This window comes from Pelobates fuscus, chromosome 1 (genome assembly GCF_036172605.1).
Source record: "Pelobates fuscus isolate aPelFus1 chromosome 1, aPelFus1.pri, whole genome shotgun sequence".
NCBI classification, from domain to species: domain Eukaryota; kingdom Metazoa; phylum Chordata; class Amphibia; order Anura; family Pelobatidae; genus Pelobates; species Pelobates fuscus.
Window position 1 is genome coordinate 23,040,522 of NC_086317.1, and position 21,926 is coordinate 23,062,447.

Consider the following 21,926-nt stretch of genomic DNA (forward strand, 5'->3'; position numbering starts at 1 on the left):
TCCCCAGTGTCATGTGACTCGTTAGTGTTACAAGTTCTCAGGTGTGAATGGGGAGCAGGTGTTGTAAATTTGGTGTTATCGCTCTCACACTCTCTCATACTGGTCACTGGAAGTTCAACATGGCACCTAATGGCAAAGAACTCTCTGAGGATCTGAAAAAGAGAATTGTTGCTCTACATAAAGATGGCCTAGGCTATAAAAAGATTGCCAAGACACTGAAACTGAGCTGCAGCAAGGTGGGCAAGACCATACAGCGGTTTCACAGGACAGGTTCCACTCAGAACAGGCCTCACCATGGTCAACCAAAGAAGTTGAGTACACGTGCTCATCGTCATATACAGAGGTTGTCTTCAGGAAATAGACGTATGAGTGCTGCCAGCATTGCTGCAGTGGTTGAAGGGGTGGGGGGTCAGCCGGTCAGTGCGTGCACCGTACACGCCGCACACTGCATCAAATTGGTCTGCATGGCTGTCATCCCAGAAGGAAGCCTCTTCTAAAGATGATGCACAAGAAAGCCCACAAATAGTTTGCTGAAGACAAGGAGTCTAAGGACATGGATTACTGGAACCATGTCCTGTAGTCCGATGAGACCAAGATAAACTTATTTGGTTCAGATGCTGTCAAGCGTGTGTGGCGGCAACCAGGTGAGGAGTACAAAGGCAAGTGTGTCTTGCCTACAGTCAAGCATGGTGGTGGGAGTGTCATGGTCTGGGCCTGCATGAGTGCTGTCGGCACTGGGGAGCTACAGTTCATTGAGGGAACCATGAATGCCAACATGAACTGTGACATACTGAAGAAGAGCATGATTCGCTCTCTTTGGAGACTGGGCCGCAGGGTAGTGTTCCAACATGATAACGACCCCAAACACACCTCCACTTCCTTGCTAAAGGTGATGAACTGGCCAAGCATGTCTCCAAACCTAAAGCCTATTGAGCATCTGTAGGGTATCCTCAAACGGAGAGTGGGGGAGCGCAAGGTCTTTAACATCCAACAGCTCCGTGATGTCGTCATGGAGGAGTGGAAGAGGACTCCAGTGGCAACCTGTGCAGCTCTGGTGAACTCCATGTTAAGGTAGTACTGGAACATAATGGTGGCCACACAAAATATTGACATTTTGGGCCCAATTTGGACATTTCCACTTAGGGGTGTGCTCACTTTTGTTGCCAACGGTTTAGACATTAATGGCTGTGTGTTGTCTTATTTTGAGTTATACAGTCACTACTTTACATTGTAGCAGAGTATAATTTCTTCAGTGTTGTCACATGAAAAGACATAATAAAATATTTAGAAAAATGTGAGGGGTGTACTCACTTTTTTGAGATACTGTATGTGATATTAAAAGAAAGTTATGTTCTTTAATAATTATGTTATTAAAAACAATATAGAATTTGCATAGGTGTACTTAAAGAGAAACACTAAATTATGGTGTAACAAAGTGAAATCTACGTTTTATTTTGGCTCAGACTTGGGTCAATTAACTACATCCTATCTAACAAAAGTTTAGCTTAGTGATTCAGTTTTGGTGTATAGATCATGCCTCTGCAATCTCATTGCTCAATTCTCTGCCTTTTAGGAGTTAAATCACTTGGCTTATTCAGCCATAGTTACACCTCCTGTATTCACAGTCTACCTTTGCATTTCCTATACAGAGGGATCTAATATTCTGAGATGAGTTTATTGCACAGTATGTTTAATTTAGAACTTCTTCTAAGTTTTCCTGCCTTCTCTGTTAATAGCTTGCTAGACCTGAATAAAATGCAATTTACTGAGCAGGAGATGGACTTCTGAAGTAAGTAAGATCTGAAACCATTTTTTCGTGCAGGCTGTGTGAGTCACAGCCAGGGGAAGTGTGACTAGGGCAATATAAACATAAACAAAAGGGATTTAGCTAAGAAAACTAAAGTTGAAATCACCATAAAGAAGGACACAAAAAATTATAATGGAAGTAAAAGTTGATAAAGTTAGAATGTCTAATCACATAATAAATACATACACCTCAAAAGTGTGTACTAAAGGTCAGATATGGTATCTAAAAATAAAGTAGTAGTAGTAATACATTATTCCCACTAGATGGCGCAGGGACATCACTATACAAAGGATTAAAGCTCCCAATGAATCTTTGAAAACTGAAAATATATGTATTGCTACCAATCTACCACAAGATGGCGATATTGTGTTACTGTCCAGAGGTTGAAGGTTTTTAACCTTAGAAAGGGGAAATATATGGGTAAAATGAACTTGCAATTGAACCACATTGTAAAAGACAGAGAACTGGAAAAGGCCAGAGAGGTACCTTGGCTCACACCGTGCCTAAATAGGACTGGGATAGCTGGATGTAGACAGAAGGATTTACTTAAAGTGACACCATAACCTTCACAAATTAAAAACAATGCAACCTCGTGGTCTAAACATAGATTTTGATTTGGTGTGTTTCTTAAAATGATGGTTAATTAATGATTTTTAAATTGAGGGATCACCAGTTTTATAGCAACATGTTTTTAGAATAATCTTCTATATTTTGCATATTCTCTCAGTATGTTTTTATCATATTTCTATTTAAGTTTTTTAGATATATAAAGTCAGTTTATGTATCTTTAAATATAAGTATATGGTCTTTAAAGATATTCAGTTCTTAGGCTTGTATATATATTCTTTTGGTATGACCAAGTATTGTTTTTATAAATTTTTACACATATATTTTTTGTGTCTTCTTATTCTATGTATTATTTGCGAGTTACATTGTGACTTTGTATAGATGGTTAATGGAATAAATGACACGCGGCGCTTGCAATCGAAAACATGCGCCTTTCCGACCTTCCGGGTAATGGAACGCAGATGCCTGACACGCATGATCGCACAGGATTGGACGGCACATGAGAACGAGACTTGGAATTATCCGGCGATTACAAGGCACAGCTGGGACCACTCGGCACGATGGGCTGATGCAAACCGTGGGAGTGGTGTCTTTTCGTTTAAAAGAGTGCCAGAAGATACATTGAGAATTATACCACACCGGAGACTGGACTGTGATTTTTAACCCTGAGGAAGGCCGAACTTTTGGCGGACGAAATGCATAGGGCTGGGCCACTGTAGGAATTTGGTTTTACCATTTGTTTATTGTGTTGCTTTTTATTCATAATAAATTGCATTTTTTGATAACATAAGAAGCAGTACTCCTTATCCCTGATGGTGATTACCTGTGGATGCTTACTGGAGATTACATCTGTTGACATGATATGTCTGTAAGTGTTAACTTATTTAGCGCAAAAGATGAATGACTAACAGTCTGCACTTATTGTGTATTCTAATTCTTTCCTACATGCCCATTTTCATGTTGTGGACCCCATACCATCTTTAATTATTTGATACGCCTTCAATCAATATACTTTCGGGAGTGCAACCTTAAACGTTAGTATATTGGTATAATTAACTTTACTACTCTAGGAGTTTTATTTTTTATTTTACATGCACACTAGAGTAAGCTCGCTGACATACATAATCATACAAGCTCACTCACTAGCAGGCACACACACTGTAGCTTACCTGGCACTGAACGCTGCCGAAACCATTTTCTGGCCTCATCCAGCAGGTGAAATTAGCAGCTTGAGAGTAGGGTCGAAGCTTGTGGGGGCAGTGCTTGCACACGGGAGGCAGGGCTTGAATGAGGAGGTGGTGCTGGAAATTGTGAAGGGAGACTGACAGTTCTCTCTCTGGCCATCGACAGCCTAAATGCGGCCACACATTGGCTCAGGTGAATAATTGTGTACAAAATTCCATTAATTCTCTGCAGTGTATATATATATATACAAAAGCCACTCTATGAGCAAAGTCCAATTTGCACTTACTATTAGTGATGTACCGAACTGTCCGCCGGCGAACAGTTCCCGGCGAACTTAGCGTGTTCGCGTTCGCCGCGGCGGGCGGACACATGCGCAGTTCGATCTGCCCCCTATTCGTCATCATTGGGCAAACTTTGACCCTGTGCCTCTCGGTCAGCAGACACATTCCAGCCAATCAGCAGCACTCCCTCCCTTCCACACCCTCCAACCTCCCTCCCAGCATCCATTTTCGATTCATTCTGAAGCTGCATGCTTAGTGAGAGGAGGGAAAGTTTAGCTGCTGCTGATTAGATAGGGAAATTGATAGCTAGGCTAGGGTATTCAGTGTCCACTACAATCCTGAAGGACTCATCTGATCTCTGCTGTAAGGACAGCACCCCAAAAAGCCATTTTTAGGGCTATAACATCAGGCTGCTTTTTTTTTTTTCCTGTGTAATGTAATTGCAGGTGCCTGCCTGCCAGCTTCTGTGTGAGGTTCACATTGGATACTGTGCCCACTTGCCCAGTGCCACCACTCATATCTGGGGTCACAATAGGTTAAGCTTTAGATTTAAAAGAAATAATTTTTTTTCACTGTAATAGAAGAGCAGTTGCCTGCCTGCCAGCTTCTGTGTCAGGTTGGATGCCTTGCCCATTTGCACAGTCAGTGCCACCACTCATATCTGTTTTTACAATAGGTTAAGCTTTAGATTTAAAATAAATAATTTTTTTTCACTGTAATAGAAGAGCAGTTGCCTGCCTGCCAGCTTCTGTGTCAGGTTGGATGCCTTGCCCATTTGCACAGTCAGTGCCACCACTCATATCTGTTTTTACAATAGGATAAGCTTTAGATTTAAATGAAATAATTTTTTTTCACTGTAATAGAAGAGCAGTTGCCTGCCTGCCAGCTTCTGTGTGAGGTTCACATTGGATACTGTGCCCACTTGCCCAGTGCCACCACTCATATCTGTTTTTACAATAGCTTAAGCTTTAGATTTAAAATAAATAATTTTTTTTCACTGTAATAGAAGAGCAGTTAGTTGTCTGCAAGCGTCTGGGTGTCAGGCCTACTTCAGCGTGTGCTCTGCAGACCTGTGCCAGCGTGCTTTGACAGTTGACAATCATATCTGGTGTCTCTTTAGCGTGCTTTTACAAAGAAAAAAGGTTTCCAGTGTAAGCTAATAGCAGCCAGTCAGTGTCCTTCAAGCGGCTCTGTCAGGCCTTCCTTCAGCGTGTGCCCTGCACAACCCTGCCAGCGTACTTTGACAGTTGCCACTCATATCTGGTGTCTCTATAGCGTGCTTTTACAAAGAAAAAAGGTTTCTAGTGTAAGCTAATAGCAGCCAGTCAGTGTCCTTCAAGCGGCTCTGTCAGTCCTTCCTTCAGCGTGTGCTCTCCAGAACTGTTCCAGTGCACATTGCCAATCATATCTGGTGTCTCTATAGCGTGCTTTTAAAACCAAAATTTGTTTTTCACTGTTATAGATTGAATAGCAGTTACTTGTCTTCAAGCGGGTGTGTCAGGCCTACAGTGTGTTCTCTGCAGAACTGTTCCAGTGCACATTGCCAATCATATCTGGTGTCTCTATAGCGTGCTTTTAAAACCAAAATTTGTTTTTCACTGTTATAGATTGAATAGCAGTTACTTGTCTTCAAGCGGGTGTGTCAGGCCTACAGTGTGTGCTCTGCAGAACTGTTCAAGTGCACATTGCCAATCATATCTGGTGTCTCTATAGCGTGCTTTTACAAAGAAAAAAGGTTTCCAGTGTAAGCTAATAGCAGCCAGTCAGTGTCCTTCAAGCGGCTCTGTCAGTCCTTCCTTCAGCGTGTGCTCTCCAGAACTGTTCCAGTGCACATTGCCAATCATATCTGGTGTCTCTATAGCGTGCTTTTAAAACCAACATTTTTTTTTCACTGTTATAGATTGAATAGCAGTTACTTGTCTTCAAGCGGGTGTGTCAGGCCTACAGTGTGTGCTCTGCAGAACTGTTCAAGTGCACATTGCCAATCATATCTGGTGTCTCTATAGCGTGCTTTTACAAAGAAAAAAGGTTTCCAGTTTAAGCTAATAGCAGCCAGTCAGTGTCCTTCAAGCGGGTGTGTCAGGCCTACAGTGTGTGCTCTGCAGAACTGTTCAAGTGCACATTGCCAATCATATCTGGTGTCTCTATAGCGTGCTTTTACAAAGAAAAAAGGTTTCTAGTGTAAGCTAATAGCAGCCAGTCAGTGTCCTTCAAGCGGCTCTGTCAGTCCTTCCTTCAGCGTGTGCTCTCCAGAACTGTTCCAGTGCACATTGCCAATCATATCTGGTGTCTCTATAGCGTGCTTTTAAAACCAAAATTTGTTTTTCACTGTTATAGATTGAATAGCAGTTACTTGTCTTCAAGTGGGTGTGTCAGGCCTACAGTGTGTGCTCTGCAGAACTGTTACAGTTCACATTGGCAATCATATCTGGTCTCACAGTAGCTTGCACGCATAGTACCACTAATCCCCAAAAAAATGACAGGCAGAGGCAGGCCACCCCGCAGGGGCCGTCGTGGTCATGGTGCTGTGATTCCCTTTTGCCCTAGAATAATGCCCAGTTTTCAGAAGCCACGTACCCTGAACTTGAAAAGTTCTGAGGACATACAGGGAGTGCAGAATTATTAGGCAAGTTGTATTTTTGAGGATTAATTTTATTATTGAACAACAACCATGTTCTCAATGAACCCAAAAAACTCATTAATATCAAAGCTGAATATTTTTGGAAGTAGTTTTTAGTTTGTTTTTAGTTATAGCTATTTTAGGGGGATATCTGTGTGTGCAGGTGACTATTACTGTGCATAATTATTAGGCAACTTAACAAAAAACAAATATATACCCATTTCAATTACTTATTTTTACCAGTGAAACCAATATAACATCTCAACATTCACAAATATACATTTCTGACATTCAAAAACATAACAAAAACAAATCAGTGACCAATATAGCCACCTTTCTTTGCAAGGACACTCAAAAGCCTGCCATCCATGGATTCTGTCAGTGTTTTGATCTGTTCACCATCAACATTGCGTGCAGCAGCAACCACAGCCTCCCAGACACTGTTCAGAGAGGTGTACTGTTTTCCCTCCTTGTAAATCTCACATTTGATGATGGAGGTTCAATGGGGTTCAGATCAGGTGAACAAGGAGGCCATGTCATTAGATTTTCTTCTTTTATACCCTTTCTTGCCAGCCACGCTGTGGAGTACTTGGACGCGTGTGATGGAGCATTGTCCTGCATGAAAATCATGTTTTTCTTGAAGGATGCAGACTTCTTCCTGTACCACTGCTTGAAGAAGGTGTCTTCCAGAAACTGGCAGTAGGACTGGGAGTTGAGCTTGACTCCATCCTCAACCCGAAAAGGCCCCACAAGCTCATCTTTGATGATACCAGCCCAAACCAGTACTCCACCTCCACCTTGCTGGCGTCTGAGTCGGACTGGAGCTCTCTGCCCTTTACCAATCCATCCATCTGGCCCATCAAGACTCACTCTCATTTCATCAGTCCATAAAACCTTAGAAAAATCAGTCTTGAGATATTTCTTGGCCCAGTCTTGACGTTTCAGCTTGTGTGTCTTGTTCAGTGGTGGTCGTCTTTCAGCCTTTCTTACCATGGCCATGTCTCTGAGTATTGCACACCTTGTGCTTTTGGGCACTCCAGTGATGTTGCAGCTCTGAAATATGGCCAAACTGGTGGCAAGTGGCATCTTGGCAGCTGCACGCTTGACTTTTCTCAGTTCATGGGCAGTTATTTTGCGCCTTGGTTTCTCCACACGCTTCTTGCGACCCTGTTGACTATTTTGAATGAAACGCTTGATTGTTCGATGATCACGCTTCAGAAGCTTTGCAATTTTAAGAGTGCTGCATCCCTCTGCAAGATATCTCACTATTTTTGACTTTTCTGAGCCTGTCAAGTCCTTCTTTTGACCCATTTTGCCAAAGGAAAGGAAGTTGCCTAATAATTATGCACACCTGATATAGGGTGTTGATGTCATTAGACCACACCCCTTCTCATTACAGAGATGCACATCACCTAATATGCTTAATTGGTAGTAGGCTTTCGAGCCTATACAGCTTGGAGTAAGACAACATGCATAAAGAGGATGATGTGGTCAAAATACTCATTTGCCTAATAATTCTGCACTCCCTGTAGTTGACTGGCTAACACAGGACACCCAATCTTGTACAGCCTCCGCTCGGAACCTTGACGCACCATCCTCCTCCAGCTTAGCTTCAGGCACCTCTCAAGATACCACTCACCCGCCTGCTGCCACCACCAAAACTAGCACCACAGCCGCTTTACTTGGTATGTCAGAGGAGTTATTCACACACCCGTTGAAATGAGTGATGCGCAACCATTATTGCTAGAGGATGTAGATAACAGGGATATGTCTCAGGCAGGCAGCATTAAACACATGGAGGTACGGTGTGATGATGATGATGTTGTACCCGCTGCTGCTTCCTTTTCTGAGTTGTCAGATACAAGCGAAGCGGTTGATGATGACGATGCGTCCATGGATGTCACGTGGGTGCCCGCTCTTCAAGAAGAAGAACAGGGCGAAAGTTCAGATGGGGAGACAGAGAGGAGGAGGAGACGAGTTGGAAGCAGGGGGGGGTCGTCGCAAGGAGCTAGTGGCACAGTCAGACAGCATGCATCGGGGTCAGCCCGACAGCACGCCAATCAACGCATGCTGTGTCCACCCCCAGAATGCCGTCATTGCAGAGCTCAGCAGTGTGGCATTTTTTTGTGTGTCTGCCTCTGACAACAGCGATGCCATTTGCAACCTGTGCCTAAGGAAACTGAGTCGTGGGAGGTCCAACACCCACCTAGGTACAACTGCTTTGCGTAGGCACATGATCTCACATCACAAACACCTATGGGAACACATGAGTACAAGCAGCACGCCTACTCTAAGCCGCCATCCTCCTCCTGGTCCAGCATCTTCAGCCACGTCAACCACTGCTGTCCTTCTTGCCCCCTCTCAACCATCCGCCACTCCGTCTCCCGCCTTGAGCAGTTCCCGCTCATCTGCCCACAGTCATGTGTCTGTCAAGGACATGTTTGAGCGTAAGAAGCCAATGTCACCAAGTCACCCCCTTGCCCAGCGTCTGACAGCTGGCTTGTCCGAACTATTAGCCCGCCAGCTTTTACCATACAATATGGTTGAGTCTGAGGCGTTCAAAAATTTTGTAGCTATTGGGACACCGCAGTGGAAGGTACCCGGCCGGAATTTCTTTTCACAAAAGGCAATCCCCAACTTGTACTCGATTGTGCAAAAGGAAGTCATGGCATGTCTGGCACACAGTGTTGGGGCAAGGGTCCATCTGACCACTGATACCTGGTCTGCAAAGCATGGTCAGGGCAGGTATATCACCTACACTGCGCATTGGGTAAACCTGCTGACGGCTGACAAGCAAGGGATGCGTGGCATTGCAGAGGAGTTGGTGACACCGCCACGAATTGCAGGCAGTCCTGCAGCCACCTCCTCTACTCCTCCTACTCCATCCTCTTCCATAACCTCGTCGGCTGAGTCCTCTTGTGCTGCTGCGTCTTGCTCCACATCAACGGCACCCCCCCAGCTCCCCAGGTACTATTCCACATCCCGGATACGGCAGTGTCACGCCGTCTTGGGTTTGACTTGCTTGAAAGCAGAGAGTCACACCGGACAAGCACTCCTGTCGGCCCTGAACGCACAGGTGGAAAAGTGGCTGACTCCGCAGCAACTGGATATCGGCAAAGTGGTGTGTGACAACGGAAAAAATTTGATAGCGGCATTGAAGTTGGGCAAGTTGACACGTGCCGTGCATGGCACATGTGTGTAATCTGATCGTACAACGCTTTGTGCATAAGTACACAGGCTTACAGGATGTCCTGAAGCAGGCCAGGAAGGTGTGTGGCCATTTCAGGCGTTCCTACACGGCCATGGCTCACTTTGCCGATATCCAGCGGCGAAACAACATGCCAGTGAGGCGCTTGATTTGCGACAGCCCTACACGTTGGAATTCAACACTCCTAATGTTCGACCGCCTGCTCCAACAAGAAAAAGCTGTTAATGAATATTTGTATGACCGAGGTGCTAGGACAGCCTCTGGGGAGCTGGGAATTTTTTTGCCACGTTACTGGACGCTCATGCGCAATGCCTGTAGGCTCATGCGTCCTTTTGAGGAGGTGACAAACCTAGTCAGTCGCAACGAAGGCACCATCAGCGACATCATACCATTTGTTTTCTTCCTGGAGCGTGCCCTGCGAAGAGTGCTGGATCAGGCTGTAGATGAGCGTGAAGAGGAAGAGGAAGAGTTGTGGTCACCATCACCACCAGAAACAGCCTTATCAGCATCGCTTGCTGGACCTGCGGCAACGCTGGAAGAGGATTGTGAGGACTAGGAGTCAGAGGAGGATTGTAGCTTTGAGGAGGAGGAGGAGGAGCAAGACCAAACACAACAGGCATCCCAGGGTGCTCGTTGTCACCTATCTGGTACCCGTGGTGTTGTACGTGGCTGGGTGGAAGAACATACCTTCAATGACATCAGTGAGGAGGAGGAACGGGAAATGAGTAGCTCGGCATCCAACCTTGTGCAAATGGGGTCTTTCATGCTGTCCTGCCTGTTGAGGGACCCTTGTATAAAAAGGCTGAAGGAGAACGACCTGTACTGGGTGTCCACGCTACTAGACCCCCGGTATAAGCAGAAAGTGGCGGAAATGTTACCGAATTACAACAAGTCGGAAAGGATGCAGCATTTGCAAAATAAATTAAAAAGTATGCTTTACACAGCGTATAAGGGTGATGTCACAGCACAACGGGAATATAACAGGGGGAGAGGTGGAAGTCATCATCCTCCTCCTCCCACGACCACGCCGGCAAGGACAGGACGCTTTAAAGACGTGTTGTTGATGGAGGACATGCAGACCTTTTTAAGTCCTATGCATCGCCACAGCCCTTCGGGATCCACCCTCAGAGAGCGACTCGACCGACAGGTAGCAGACTACCTCGCCTTAACTGCAGATATCGACACTCTGAGGAGCGATGAACCCCTTGACTACTGGGTGTGCAGGCTTGACCTGTGGTCTGAGCTATCCCAATTTGCGATAGAACTTCTGGCCTGCCCCGCTTCAAGTGTCCTGTCAGAAAGGACCTTCAGTGCAGCAGGAGGTATTGTCACTGAGAAGAGAAGTCGCCAAGGTCAAAAAAGTCTAGATTACCTCACCTTTATTAAGATGAATGAGGGATGGATCCCGAAGGGACTGACACTGGGCGATACATTCGATTAAAAAAGGCCTGATGAGATGAGCTGCCTTGGGCTAAAAATGGTCCCCACGCTGCTGTATTTTAGCTCTGAATGACGTTTGACTTGTGTTACAAATCGTTATTTGTAACTGGCCCTTTACATGGAACATTGCCCTGCTTCCCTGGATTGTGGAGAAGCCTATTTGCCAGCCTCCTGCCTCATGACTATGGCCCCTGGAAGATTGTGCCCCTGAAAATGTATTAACTTTTATTGGTGTGTATGGCCCTTTAAGAACCGTCTGGGGACATATTGTGACTTTGCTGAACAATGCCCCTTTAAGACTATGTCCCCAGACCTGTAAAATAACTTGTTCCTGGCTTTCCCCCACTTGGTTCAGTAAATAGGGCTTACTGAACCAAGTACCACACAGGCGGACCACCCAGAAGCTAAAGTGTGCAGGCAATTTACCTCCCAGGCTGTGAGGTTACTGCCGGTTAATTGCACGTGGCGGCGGCCATCTTGGTTCACTCGAATGCGGTCAGCGGTGTATGCTAAAGATTCTGTGGAACTAAAATCGGCTACACATTTTGCCTAACACCGCTGACCCTTACCTTCTCCCATACGGAACTTGCAGCTCCAGAGACTAAGTCCCGTTCGAAATGGTCGTTTTTTCGGCATGAAATTGACCGGCCGCACAGCCCGCACAGCCCAAATCTATGGAACTGTTTTGGGCAGGAAATTGTGCTTGCGGACGGTCATAAAGGACTCCCAGCTAACTTTTGATCCACTGGAGGGATGTGGCTGATTTTTGGAAGGGTTTATGTTTTATTGAAATTGAATGTATGGTTTTAAAGTTACAGTGTGTGTGTAAAAACTGTATTCTTATTGTATGTAATAATTGGTTTAACTGTTTATCTGAGGGGAGGGAATGTGTGGGCTGCACCAGATGTGTGATTGGTGATTTTATGCCTCCCCCTGGGAGTGTCCTATTTGCATGTAACCTCAATAAAAGCCAGGCTGGGTGTTCCAGCATCTCAGACCTCTTCTAACCCTCTAACTTGTAGCCTCGACTCATGTTTGTAGGGGACAGCTATAATCACTACAGGGATTGCTATGCTCTTCATACTCCCTTAGCTGTTGAGCTCTTGTAAGAGCTCTTGTTCCTGATCCTGCTTCGCTCTACAGAAGGAAGAGGTTCACCTATTGGAACCTGGAGCCTGGTCGTAGGTCCAGGGCGCAGAGCAGACGGCGAGATACCAGCCCAGCAGCGGTGGTTCGTGGAGTTCGCAGTGCTTATGGTGGCTACGGTGCTGATGGTCCTTTGGAAAGCGCTAGGAGCATCCTTTCTACGGTCCAACTTCCAGCCAGCCTGGAGGCAACCGTAACAACTTGCGTGACTTATCCGCCACCAACTAGGGTTCAAGCCGCCATGTTTTAGGGCACTTTCTGCCTGTGAAACAAACATCAATTTTTCTGTCCGCTGCTACAGCAGCGGCTGCAACAATACCAAATTTTTCAGGCATGTGTACATGCCTAATTTTTAGGCCCACTGGTGCAGCACTGTGGCTTCAAAAACCAAACCAAAAAAAATCCTCCAAGATGGCACCAATATACCAGTGGTCTAAGCATCTTCCCACCTTGGCCTAAAAAGGGGAGGTGATTCAACAATTAAAAATCTCTGCCATTTACACGTCCACTGATAGGAGACGCGGAAGGTATTAAACTGATATGAACAATACTAAACTCACCACTCCTATCTGGTGGCACATTAGCTTGCCCGCGCAGTGCCCCAAATTTCAAGTAAGAGGACCGACCAAGCATCTTCTTCCATCTCCTTGTTACATAAATCAATGCCATATCCATAGAAATTGTACATAATATCCAGGATAGTTTTACAGGGCCAAATCATGTCGCCTGTTGAAAGAGGTGACCTTGCTCGGGTCCCAGGTGTGCGGTTCCTAAAATGGCTGCCATATACATGTCCTCTGATAGGAGACGCGGAAGGTATTAAACTGATATGAAAAATACTAAACTCACCACTCCTATCTGGTGGCACATTAGCTTGCCCGCGCAGTGCCCCAAATTTCAAGTAAGAGGACCGACCAAACATCTTCTTCCATCTCCCTGTTACATAAATCAACGCCATATCCATAGAAATTGTAGAGAATATCCAGGATAGTTTTACAGGGCCAAATCATGTCGCCTGTTGAAAGAGGTGACCTTGCTCGGGTCCCAGGTGTGCGGTTCCTAAAATGGCTGCCATATACATGTCCACTGATAGGAGACGCGGAAGGTATTAAACTGCTATGAACATTTACTAAACTCACCACTTCGAGTGCTGTTATTTATTTAATTTTTTTGTGGTGAGGCTTTACAGGACAGAGTGCTTCTCCACGGGACATGTTAACTCACGGGCAGCTGGCTCATCAAGGAACCAGAGCAGCTTGAACGAGGTGACCTTGCTCGGGTCCCAGGTGTGCGGTCCCTAAAATGGCTGCCATATACACGTCCACTGATAGGAGACGCGGAAGGTATTAAACTGATATGAACAATACTCCACTCCTATCAGTAGGTCCGTCCCATTGTGATTTATGCCCCCCACCCACCACGCAGGGATGGGGGCCGGGGGTGAGGAAAGTAGGCCCCCCCAATGTGATTTATGGCCCCCACCTACCGCGCAGGGGTGGGGGCCGAGGGGGGAGGACAGTAGGTCCCCCCATTGTGATTTATGGCCCCCACCCACCGCGCAGGGGTTGTGGAGGACAGTAGCTCCCCCCAGTGTGTATCATGGGCTTTGAGGACAGGTGTCAATCCATACCTGCCAAGTGACCCTATGTAGGGGGAACAGTCCCTATTCTGCTCTGTGTCAGTGTGTATCATGGTCTCTGTGGACGGGGAACAGTCTCTATTCTGCTCTGTGTCAGTGTGTATCATGGTCTCTGTGGACAGGGAACAGTCTCTATTCTGCTCTGTGTCAGTGTGTATCAGGGGTTTTGAGGACAGGTGTCAATCCATATCTGCCAAGTGACCCTATGTAGGGGGAACAGTCTCTATTCTGCTCTGTGTCAGTGTGTATCATGGTCTCTGTGGACAGGGAACGGTCTCTATTCTGCTCTGTGTCAGTGTGTATCAGGGGTTTTGAGGACAGGTGTCAATCCATATCTGCCAAGTGACCCTATGTAGGAGGAACAGTCCCTATTCTGCTCTGTGTCAGTGTGTATCAGGGGTTTTGAGGACAGGTGTCAATCCATATCTGCCAAGTGACCCTATGTAGGGGGAACATTCCCTATTCTGCTCTGTGTCAGTGTGTATCAGGGGTTTTGAGGACAGGTGTCAATCCATATCTGCCAAGTGACCCTATGTAGGAGGAACAGTCTCTATTCTGCTCTGTGTCAGTGTGTATCAGGGATCATTAGGATAGGTGTCAATCCATATCTGCCAAGTGACCCTATGTAGGAGGAACAGTCCCTATTCTGCTCTGTGTCAGTGTGTATCAGGGGTTTTGAGGACAGGTGTCAATCCATATCTGCCAAGTGACCCTATGTAGGGGGAACATTCCCTATTCTGCTCTGTGTCAGTGTGTATCAGGGGTTTTGAGGACAGGTGTCAATCCATATCTGCCAAGTGACCCTATGTAGGGGGAACAGTCTCTATTCTGCTCTGTGTCAGTGTGTATCAGGGATCATTAGGATAGGTGTCAATCCATATCTGCCAAGTGACCCTATGTAGGGGGAACAGTCCCTATTCTGCTCTGTGTCAGTGTGTATCAGGGATTTGACTATCTTTATTCAGATTGAAAAATTACAATTCCAGGAAAAATGTAACAAACATTTACAAGAACATGTTCATAGGCGTGCGCAGCCTATTGCATTAGGGTGTGCACCCTAAAGCAAAAACACACACGCCGCATATATATGTGTGTGTGTATATATATATATATATATATATATATATATACACATACGAATACTGCTGTGTGTGTGTGAGGGTGCTGTTAGTGCGTGTGGTCCTAGTGAGTGAACTCTAGCCTGCAGAGCTAGAGTTCACTCTCACGAGATCTGAGCGTGGCCGTGGCAATGCTCCGACCTCGCAAGAGAAACCCAGCGGAACTGCTGGCTAGAGCTCCCCGGGTCCTCTCCTACCTGTGGGCCGGTGAACAGGGCTGGACTGGGACAAAAAGTAAGCCCAGGCAGAGCAGCCCACTAGGAAGGGTGGGCCAGAAATGTGGCACATTATATCACCACCATTGACAAGCACCCCCCCGCCCTCCCAATTGTTATGTTAGTGTGATACCCCACCAGAGCATTCAGTGCTGTCTGATAGAGAAAAAGTCCTAGTGACTTGTCTCTGGTGTCCCCATTAGTGGAAAAGGATTGTCAACGTGTGTTTTGCACGTGTGGGAATGCTCCCTGCGGTGTTATATGTGTTTGGATGTTTTTTATGTGATTGCATGTGTGTAGAGGAGACCGGTTATGCTGTATAGTGTAAAGGGGTCTGTTTGTGGTGTATAATATGTAGCTGGGGGCTGTAGTGTATAGGTGTGTTTTTGGGCTGTATAATATATGTGGGTGTAGTGTGTATTTAGGGGAGTTGTGTGTGCATAGGGGTACAGTGGGTGCACAGGAGGTGTATATCGGCATAGTATGAATGCAGTGGTGAGGTGTTTATAGAGGTATAGAGTGTGTAGTGCTTTTGTGTGTGTGTATGCAGTGTAATACGTGTGTTTATAGGGAGTATAGAGTTTGTGTAGTTGAGTGCAGTGTATAGGGGGTATAGAGTGTGTGAGTGCAGAGGGTGTAGTGTGTATATAGGGGGTATAGTTTGTAGTGTGTATATAGTGTGTGTAGGTGCAGGGGGTGTAGTGTTATGTATAGGGGGTATAGTGTGTAGGTGCAGGAGGTGTAGTGTGTATATAGTGTGTGTAGGTGCAGGGGGTGTAGTGTTATGTATAGGGGGTATAGTGTGTAGGTGCAGGAGGTGTAGTGTGTATATAGTGTGTGTAGGTGCAGGGGGTGTAGTGTTATGTATAGGGGGTATAGTGTGTAGGTGCAGGAGGTGTAGTGTGTATATAGTGTGTGTAGGTGCAGGGGGTGTAGTGTTATGTATAGGGGGTATAGTGTGTAGGTGCAGGAGGTGTAGTGTGTGTATATAGTGTGTGTAGGTGCAGGAGGTGTAGTGTGTATATAGTGTGTGTAGGTGCAGGAGGTGTAGTGTGTATATAGTGTGTGTAGGTGCAGGGGGTGTAGTGTTATGTATAGGGGGTATAGTGTGTAGGTGCAGGAGGTGTAGTGTGTATATAGTGTGTGTAGGTGCAGGGGGTGTAGTGTTATGTATAGGGGGTATAGTGTGTAGGTGCAGGAGGTGTAGTGTGTATATAGTGTGTGTAGGTGCAGGAGGTGTAGTGTGTATATAGTGTGTGTAGGTGCAGGGGGTGTAGTGTTATGTATAGGGGTAAAATGTGTAGGTGCAGGAGGTGTAGTGTTATGTACAGGGGTATAGTGTGTAGGAGGTGTATATAAGGTGTATAGTGTGTGTAGGTGCAGTGTGTATATAGGGTGTAGTGATTAAGTGGTGGGTTATAGTTTATGTAATATAATATAGTTTATTCATTTTGATTGTTTCATTATTTAAATAAAATAAAAAAACCACCACATTTACTCCCCTTTCCCCTTATTACCTTTCTTTGCAGGGGGAAGAGGGAGCATGCTGCTGGTCATCCCTGGTGATCCAGTGGGCTAGTGATGTGGTCTGTACCTCCGCAGGGTACAGACCATGTCTTCCTCTCGCGAGAGCTGGAGTTTCAGAGCGTTGCCGCGGGTTACCACGGCAACGCTCTGAAAATATCGGAGATCGCGAGAGGGCAGCCTGGAGGCTGTTAGCTCCGTATCCAAACGGAACGGAGCTCTAAGTTCAGAACCTCTCTCGGGGCAAATCGGGTAAGCTTGTGCCGGCAGGGGAGATATTTTGATCTTCCCTGCCGGCCTCGATCCATGCGCGGCGCATGGGGATTAGGGTGTGCCCAGGCACACCCGGCACACCCCGTGCGCACGCCTATGAACATGTTATGCACATCATAGAAACAACGTGAACCTCTTTAAAGCCACAAACTTAAGACAAAAAATACGTACACACAATGTGTAAGGGTTTGAAAGAATATTCTGAATCCTTACATGTTTACTTTATCGTTTGTTTGATTTTTGTGAACCATATATAAACTACAAGCAGCGTGAAAACTATAAAAAACTCAAGTGGCCATGCTGATCAAATTAAATAGTATGCTTTACACAGCGTATAAGGGTGATGTCACAGCACAACGGGAATCTAACAGGGGAAGAGGTGAAAGTCATCCTCCCCCCTCCCACGACCCCGCCATATCTGCCAAGTGACCCTATGTAGGGGTAACAGTCTCTATTCTGCTCTGTGTCAGTGTGTATCATGGTCTCTGAGGACGGGGAACAATCTCTATTCTGCTCTGTGTCAGTGTGTATCAGGGGCTTTGAGGACAGGTGTCAATGTTAGGTGATTTCTGCCCTTTATGGATTAAAAGCAGACTCTGCATCAACTGTGTAATTTTCCATGGGAGTTTTGCCATGGATCCCCCTCCGGCATGCCACAGTCCAGGTATTAGTCCCCTTGAAACAACTTTTCCATCACTTTTGTGGCCAGAAAGAGTCCCTGTTGGTTTTAAAATTCGCCTGCCCATTGAAGTCAATGGCGGTTCGCGCGGTTCGCCGGTTCGCGAACATTTGCGGAAGTTTGCGTTCGCCGTTTGCGAACCGAAAATTTCGGGTTCGCGACAACACTACTTACTATATTCCAATTAAAATAAAGTCTTCATATAATCATTCTAGGAAGTAGATCTCCCAGGTCTTCACTTCTACTTATTATTATGCACAGTGGGACAAAAGGAGTAAAGTGCAAATAAAAGAGTCCTACGTGCTTTTCGTCACCTCCTCAGGGTAAAATGCTGTTGAGTACACAATCAGATGAAGAATAAATGGTGGATGAATGCATTACATGTATATTTACTTTTGATTTATACATTTCCGTTTACAGGGCCGGACTGGGAGAAAAATTCGGCCCGGGCATTTTTTTAGCACAGCGGCCCACTAAGGGGGCGGGGCAGAGAGGAAGTGTTTCGTCATCACCAATGACAAACACGCCCTCTCTCAAAGTGAGCGTTGGGTCAATGCTCTTCCAGGGCAGAGCTCTGCTAAAGAGCTCTAGCATGAGAAAAAAGCCCTGTATTTGTTCTGCACAGTGCAAGCAAATTTAATAACATGCTTGCACTGTGTTTCCTTGCAACTTGTCTCTGGTGTCTCTATAAACGGATATAATGTATATAGGGATCTAGTGTGTGTATATGATCCAGATTTCGGTAACGGATCTACTGTGTGTCTGGAATGTAATGTGTTTAGGGGTGCAGTATGTGTGTGAGGGGTGCTGTAGTGTGTGTGTGTGTGTGTGTGTGTGTATATATATATACATATAAAATAGGTGCTGTAGTGTGTGTGTGTGTGTGTGTGTGTGTGTGTGTGTGTATATATATATAAATATAAAACACAACAATTTCTGGCACTCATCCCAAACAAAAATAATTTCAATAGCAACTACCAGGTGCTTCTCTGAGCAGTAATATAAACAGAACAAATTGAGAGTACTCAATGGATTTGGTAAATCAAAAAAAATATATATTAAATAACACGCATATAAATCAAAGTTTTGACCGTCTAGCGGTCTTTATCTTTGATCAAAGATAAAAGACCGCTAGACGGTCGAAACGTTGATTTATATGCGTGTTATTTAATATATATTTTTTTTTATTAACCAAATCCATTGAGTGCTCTCAATTTGTTCTGTGTATATATATATATATATATATATATATATATATATATATATATATATATATATGTATATATATATATATAATATAAATATATATATATATATATATATATATATATATATATGTATGTATATATATATATATATAATATAAATATATATATATATATATATATATATATATATGTATATATATATATAATATAAATATATATATATGTATATATATATAATATAAATATATATATATGTATATATATATAATATAAATATGTTTGGAAGTATTGTGTGTGTGTGTGTTGGGGTTCTGTCTGTATGTGTGAGGGGTGCAGGGGGTGTAGTGTGTATGTGAAGAGTGCAGTATGTGTGTGTGAGGGGTGCTGTGTTTGAGTGGTGCTGTGTGTGATGTGTGTGAGGGTGCTGTGTGTGAGGGTGCTGTGTATGTGTGTGAGGGTGCTGTGTGTGATGTGTTTAAGGGTGCTGGGTGTGATGTGTTTAAGGGTGCTGGGTGTGTGATTTGTGTGTGAGGCTGTTGTGTGTGAGGCTGTTGTGTGTGAGGGTGCTGTGTGTGATTTGTGTGTGTGGATGCTGAGTGTGAGAGTGCTGAGTGTGAGAGTGCTGAGTGTGATGTGTGTGAGAGTGCTGTGTGTATATATTTATATATATATATATATATATATATAATATAAATATGTTTGGAGGTATTGTGTGTGTGTGTTGGGGATCTGTGTGTATGTGTGAGGGGTGCAGTGGGTGTCTGTGAGGGGTGTAGTTTGTATGTGAAGGGTGCAGTATGTGTGTGTGATGGATGCTGTGTTTGAGTGGTGCTGTGTGTGAGGGTGCTGTGTGTGATGTGTTTAAGGTTGCTGGGTGTGTGATTTGTGTGTGAGGCTGCTGTGTTTGAGGGTGCAGTGTGTGTGATTTGTGTGTGAGGGTGCTGTGTGTGATTTGTGTGTGTGGGTGCTGAGTGTGATGTGTGTGTGGGTGCTGAGTGTGATGTGTGTGAGAGTGCTGAGTGTGAGAGTGCTGTGTGTGATGTGTGTGATGTGTGTGTGGGTGCTGTGTGATGTGTGTGTGGGTGCTGAGTGTGATGTGTGTGAGTGATGTGTGTGAGAGTGCTGTGTGTGATGTGTGTGAGTGCTGTGTGTGAGAGTGCGGTGTGTGATGTGTGTGCTGTGTGTGAGAGAGTGCTGTGTGTGATGTGTGTGCTGTGTGTGAGAGAGTGCTGTGTGTGATGTGTGCTGTGTGTGATGTGTGTGCTGTGTGTGAGAGTGCTGTGTGTGAGAGTGCTGTGTGTGAGAGTGCTGTGTGTGAGAGTGCTGTGCGTGCTGTGTGTGTGTGCTGTGTGTGAGAGTGATGTGTGTGCTGTGTGTGAGAGAGTGCTGTGTGTGATGTGTGTGCTGTGTGTGTGGGTGCTGAGTGTGATGTGTGTGTGGGTGCTGAGTGTGATGTGTGTGAGAGTGATGTGTGTGAGAGTGCTGTGTGTGATGTGTGAGAGTGCTGTGTGTGATATGTGTGAGTGCTGTGTGTGAGAGTGATGTGTGTGCTGTGTGTGAGAGAGTGCTGTGTGTAATCTGTGCTGTGTATGTGAGCGCTGTGTGTGATGTGTGTGAGTGCTGTGTGTGAGTGCTGTGTGTGAGTGCTGTGTGTGATGTGTGAGAGTGCTGTGTGTGAGAGTGCTGTGTGTGAGAGTGCTGTGTGTGATGTGTGTGAGTGCTGTGTGTGAGAGTGCTGTGTGTGCTGTGTGTGTGAGTGCGAGAGTGCTGTGTGTGATGTGTGTGAGTGCTGTGTGTGATGTGTGTGAGTGCTGTGTGTGAGAGTGCTGTGTGTGTGTTCTGTGTGTGTGAGTGCTGTGTGTGTGTGTGCTGTGTGTGCATGTTAAAAGGGATTTTGTGTTGGGGTAGTAAAAAAAAAACCAACTAATAAGGAATTATGTCCCCCCCTCCCTTCTTACCTTTACCCTGGGAGGGGGGGACCGGCATGGTGGTACCATGGAGAGGTGGGGGGGGGGGGAGACCGGCACTCTGCCATCCATCCCTGGTGGTCCAGTGGGTGAGTGAACGCACCGGATCTCGCGAGAGGAACCCGGCGGAGCTGCAAGATAGAGCTCCGCCGGGTCCTCTCCCTCCCCAGCCGCAGGTCTATTAAAGTGGGCCGGTGAGGGAGATCTTTGATCTCCCCACCGGCCCTTCATGGCAAACAGCGGGCCGGCGCTCGGATAGTGCCGGCCCTGCATAGACCGGCAGGGGAGATCCTGGGACCTCCCCTGCCGGCCTCGGCCCATGGCCACCGCGGCCCACCGGGCATTTGCCCGGTGTGCCCGATGGCCAGTCCGGGCCTGTCCGTTTACCCCAGCATGCCTTAACTCTTACAATAATAAAAACCTGTCTAGACTCTCAGTGTGGAGTCAGCCACTCTGAAGGTTTCTGGAAAACTTGCCAAGATCAATATAAAACAAAGCGACCACTATGTTGCTAGTATGTGAAAAAGAACACTGTGTGTTAAACCTCAAGGTAGTTTATGATACTGTTGCCAAATGCTGGTATAATAAAGTATACAATAAGTTACCAATAAATATAGTATAAGCAGTTTATTGCTCAATAGTAAACGTGCCAAAAGTGAAATGTCTATTTAAAAGGCAACTTGCAGCATTGATTGCCAGCAATGTGAGCAGCTCATGAAAAAGTCAGGGGGCACTTCAAACGACCCCGGCAGACAGAGGGGAGCCCAAGGTATTCACTGATACCTAGGGTTCCCTGGTGCAAGCAGAGCTTTAACCTTGCTCACACCAAATTTGCAGGGTGTTCCACACTGGTCTACAGGCATTTAAGCCCACTCTGTGTAGGACGGCATTGATCATCCTAACTGCCATAAGGGGTTAAGCTACATTTGTTTTGCTGCTAAGAGTATTCCTTTAACCCCTTAAGGACACATGACATGTGTGACATGTCATGATTTCCCTTTTATTCCAGAAGTTTGGTCCTTAAGGGGTTAAGGGGAAACTTTAACTTT